A 5533-nucleotide genomic window follows, 5' to 3' on the forward strand; every position below is an offset into this window, starting at 1 on the left:
GAGCTACGAGTTCCTAGTGCTGGTCGGCGAACGTCCGACACGCTACAGGGCAAGGGAGCCCTCGTGCGGGCAACTAGTGAAGCTTGCGCGCCTGGAGCCCGCGCTCCCGCTGTCCGCAGTGAGAGAGAAGCCCGGTCGCAGCCACCGCCCCAACGCAAGCCGAAACTGAATAGAGTCGGTTTGTTAGAAAACAAAGACCAAAAAAACGGCGGAGGCACGGGCCCTCTGACGAAAAAGGACAGTGAGTGTGGTCCCTGAGGGGTAAGCAATGGCTCCAACTTACTGCCTGGAGGAGAGTTTCCCCAGCAACGCACTCGGGGACAAACGCCGTGGACCTTGCTGAGCTGAGGACCGAGCTGTGCGTCCAGGGAGGCCGAACGAGCTCCTGTCCGCAGGACAGACTCCCAGCGAGGAGATAGATAGATGCTCGAAGTAAATCAGCGAGAAATGCAGCAGCGTCCCCCCGCCACGCTGCAGCTCTGCGAGGAAACTCGCCGAGGTCGGCGGAAATTTTTGACAGGACCAAGACTCGCACAGAGAGTGCTCCTCCGAAGCGGACAGACTAGAAGGGAAAAACAAACAACCGCAACCAGAAAACATCGTAATTCACGAGGGCATGGGGGTAGAGTACTCAGGAAGGTCTTGCCGCAGTAGCGGAAGCTAGTTAGCCCCAGACTGAGCGCTGCTCGGAACCACTTCGCAAATCATAGAAGCAAGACCGGAAACGATCGAACTGTTTGCAAGTAACTTATGTGTGTCCATGAGCAAAAGTTCAGCATTTCCAGGAACACGCAAGGCACCCATTCACAATGCCTTTGGCATTCCATCACAGGTTCTGAGGTAGCCAAAGAGCCAGGGGAAAAGACCCTCTCCATAATGCAGAGACACATCGGCCATTTGCAAATGACCCAGAGCTGACACCGATGTTAAAAATCACCAGAGAAGGACATTAAAACATTTATTCCAACTGCATTCCGTAACTTCAAACAGTTAAATGGTACACACGGGGAACATTTTAGAAAGACCCGCTCTAACGTAAAGAGGTGAAAACTACACTGAGAGGAAAGGTACTGCAAGGGATTAAGAGCGAGCAATTCGAAAACGCAGAAGAAAGAATTTTGAATAGGAATCGCATTGACTCTGCCTTGATTTGCAGATCACTTTGCGTAGAAAGCGACAGACAGTCCCAAATGAGAGGGCTGAGGCGTCCTGAGATGGGGCGGTGAATACTCCGCGCAGGTGGTGCCATGGAGCTTGATTTCTGACGTCGCAGCTTGAGTGAGGGATTGCCGCCACCCGTGTGCGTGTGCCTTCATCCTCTGGCAGTTGTCCTGGAACGTACAAGGCAGGTGACTTAGTGAGAGCAGCCCTCCAGGTGCTGCAAAGAGACCAGGGGCACCAGGTAAAGACCGGGAGCAGGCGGAGATGAGGTGGGTGGAGATTCCGGGAGAGGGGCGCTGGGGAGGAACTGAAAGGGCAGGCGCATAAAAGCGACAGCTGAGACCTCGCTTAGCGGATTGTAAGCCAAAGTCCGTCCCTGGGTGGGCTCGAACCACCAACCTTTCGGTTAACAGCCGAACGCGCTAACCGATTGCGCCACAGAGACGGGCGGCTGCGAAGCTTTCTTGTAACATCCTGGAATCAGGATGTATTCCCCGTCCCTTCCAACCCCAGCGGAGAAGAGATTCAAATGTCTATCTTGTCCAACCTCGCCGGCGCCAGGGACACTGAGTCTCGGGGACCGTGGACACCGAGCCCGAGGAAACTGGGGGCTCCGACGAAACAAGGCCGGGCCCACGACCCTCCTCGCCTGCTCCTGGCCGCCTCGAAAGCGGCCCCTCTACACGAGACCACTGCCGCCTCTCTCGGGCTCAAGTCCTCTATTTCCCCACTCGTGATCAGCCTCACCCGTCGCGCTCACCGCAAGTCTCCCTCCAGGCCCGGGTGGTCGTACGGGGGAAGGACAGCAACCGGCTGTGTCCCCACCGTTCTGCACCCTCTGGGCGCCTCCAGAGAAGGGCTCCACGAGGCACGACCCGGAGTTTGCTCACCAGGCACCCCCTCGCCCGGAGCAGGGCCTGGCATCCAGCAGGCGCCCAATAAATGCCCATGCATTCCGCCGCCGGGGCCCGCGGTGGTGGGTAGACCGAGAATTCTTATGCCACCTGTGTTTAGTCCTGGAGGAACCTAGACTTTTCAAATCGCCTGTTCTTCAAAACCTTTCTTCTAGCAGCTGATTTAGAACCAGATAAAAGTCCTAGAAAGGCCAGGAGGGCACCACCCCGACCGGCTCTCAACTCCCCACCCAAGGCGGTGCTGCGGCCTCAGCCTGCGGGCGCAGGTGTCGGGTCTGAGAGGCGTCAAGGAGGAAAGCTGCAAGGGAGAAAGAAGGCTGGGCTAACGTGGATCCGACCACAGCTCCGTAGGTCCCGGGTGGAGCACAGCGGTCGTGGTGTGATTGGTGCGGTGATGGGAACCTGCCTGCTTGGGTCTGAATTCGAGTCCTAACAGAAAACGGGCTTCCCGTGCCTGATCACCCCCGGCAACACCGTATGGTTCTACCTTTTGGACTTGGTGCCTTGCCCCCTACTGGCCACAGAGCAGGCGTGCGAGGTGGTGAGGCGCACACCTCACCGGAGTACTCCAAGTTCTGAGGACGTCCAGACTCCGCCCGAGACCCCCAAGGCCTGGAGTCAGCATTCCCTCCAGCTGCGCCCTCGCTGATGCTCCCGGTGCCGCCCACCCTGAGGAGAGCGCCTGCGGCTCCAAGAACAACCTTCTCCTCTGTCTGGGAGCATTTGGCTGGGTTGATCGGAATCTGCCCTTTTCGGGCCTCACACGTCCCGGAAAATACTAGGGCCTAGCGCCGGCCCTACATGGGGCTGGAGGGGTCGCTGTGTTCCTGCCGGTTGGAGCTTGGCTTGCAAAGAAAGGCTCCCGCCGATTTCGATTTCCCTGGCCTAAGCTGTGCATGCTGATACAAGACTCAGGAGCTGCAGCGACCCAAAACAGGGAACCTCTCCTGTCGTTGTCTTTACGAATGGCGTGCTCCTATACATAGAAAAATCCTCAATAACCCACACAAAACTACCAGAGTCAACAAACGAATTCTGTATAATGGCAGGGTACAAGGTAGACAAAAATCAGTTGTTTCTATACACTAGCAGTGAACAATCTGAAAAAGAAATTAGCAATTTACGATAGCACCCAAAACGAATAAAATATCTATGAATTAACTTATCCAAGGAGGTGAAAGACTTCTAGACTGAAAACTACAAAACATAGCTGCAGGTGACTAAAGAATACCTAAGGCAATGGAAAGATAGCCCCTACGGATCTCTTTCTCCCTCATACTCGCAGGTTGCCCGGCCCAGCCGTCTTTCTCCCTTGCAGCTTTCCTCCTTGACGCCTCTCAGACCCGTCACCTGCGCCCGCAGGCTGAGGCCGCAGCACCGCCTTGGGTGGGGAGTTGAGAGCCGGTCGGGGTGGTGCCCTCCTGGCCTTTCTAGGACTTTTATCTGGTTCTAAATCAGCTGCTAGAAGAAAGGTTTTGAAGAACAGGCGATTTGAAAAGTCTAGGTTCCTCCAGGACTAAACACAGGTGGCATAAGAATTCTCGGTCTACCCACCACCGCGGGCCCCGGCGGCGGAATGCATGGGCATTTATTGGGCGCCTGCTGGATGCCAGGCCCTGCTCCGGGCGAGGGGGTGCCTGGTGAGCAAACTCCGGGTCGTGCCTCGTGGAGCCCTTCTCTGGAGGCGCCCAGAGGGTGCAGAACGGTGGGGACACAGCCGGTTGCTGTCCTTCCCCCGTACGACCACCCGGGCCTGGAGGGAGACTTGCGGTGAGCGCGACGGGTGAGGCTGATCACGAGTGGGGAAATAGAGGACTTGAGCCCGAGAGAGGCGGCAGTGGTCTCGTGTAGAGGGGCCGCTTTCGAGGCGGCCAGGAGCAGGCGAGGAGGGTCGTGGGCCCGGCCTTGTTTCGTCGGAGCCCCCAGTTTCCTCGGGCTCGGTGTCCACGGTCCCCGAGACTCAGTGTCCCTGGCGCCGGCGAGGTTGGACAAGATAGACATTTGAATCTCTTCTCCGCTGGGGTTGGAAGGGACGGGGAATACATCCTGATTCCAGGATGTTACAAGAAAGCTTCGCAGCCGCCCGTCTCTGTGGCGCAATCGGTTAGCGCGTTCGGCTGTTAACCGAAAGGTTGGTGGTTCGAGCCCACCCAGGGACGGACTTTGGCTTACAATCCGCTAAGCGAGGTCTCAGCTGTCGCTTTTATGCGCCTGCCCTTTCAGTTCCTCCCCAGCGCCCCTCTCCCGGAATCTCCACCCACCTCATCTCCGCCTGCTCCCGGTCTTTACCTGGTGCCCCTGGTCTCTTTGCAGCACCTGGAGGGCTGCTCTCACTAAGTCACCTGCCTTGTACGTTCCAGGACAACTGCCAGAGGATGAAGGCACACGCACACGGGTGGCGGCAATCCCTCACTCAAGCTGCGACGTCAGAAATCAAGCTCCATGGCACCACCTGCGCGGAGTATTCACCGCCCCATCTCAGGACGCCTCAGCCCTCTCATTTGGGACTGTCTGTCGCTTTCTACGCAAAGTGATCTGCAAATCAAGGCAGAGTCAATGCGATTCCTATTCAAAATTCTTTCTTCTGCGTTTTCGAATTGCTCGCTCTTAATCCCTTGCAGTACCTTTCCTCTCAGTGTAGTTTTCACCTCTTTACGTTAGAGCGGGTCTTTCTAAAATGTTCCCCGTGTGTACCATTTAACTGTTTGAAGTTACGGAATGCAGTTGGAATAAATGTTTTAATGTCCTTCTCTGGTGATTTTTAACATCGGTGTCAGCTCTGGGTCATTTGCAAATGGCCGATGTGTCTCTGCATTATGGAGAGGGTCTTTTCCCCTGGCTCTTTGGCTACCTCAGAACCTGTGATGGAATGCCAAAGGCATTGTGAATGGGTGCCTTGCGTGTTCCTGGAAATGCTGAACTTTTGCTCATGGACACACATAAGTTACTTGCAAACAGTTCGATCGTTTCCGGTCTTGCTTCTATGATTTGCGAAGTGGTTCCGAGCAGCGCTCAGTCTGGGGCTAACTAGCTTCCGCTACTGCGGCAAGACCTTCCTGAGTACTCTACCCCCATGCCCTCGTGAATTACGATGTTTTCTGGTTGCGGTTGTTTGTTTTTCCCTTCTAGTCTGTCCGCTTCGGAGGAGCACTCTCTGTGCGAGTCTTGGTCCTGTCAAAAATTTCCGCCGACCTCGGCGAGTTTCCTCGCAGAGCTGCAGCGTGGCGGGGGGACGCTGCTGCATTTCTCGCTGATTTACTTCGAGCATCTATCTATCTCCTCGCTGGGAGTCTGTCCTGCGGACAGGAGCTCGTTCGGCCTCCCTGGACGCACAGCTCGGTCCTCAGCTCAGCAAGGTCCACGGCGTTTGTCCCCGAGTGCGTTGCTGGGGAAACTCTCCTCCAGGCAGTAAGTTGGAGCCATTGCTTACCCCTCAGGGACCACACTCACTGTCCTTT

The sequence above is a fragment of the Mesoplodon mirus genome, assembly GCF_964341445.2.
Source record: "Mesoplodon mirus genome assembly, chromosome: 3".
NCBI lineage: Eukaryota > Metazoa > Chordata > Mammalia > Artiodactyla > Ziphiidae > Mesoplodon > Mesoplodon mirus.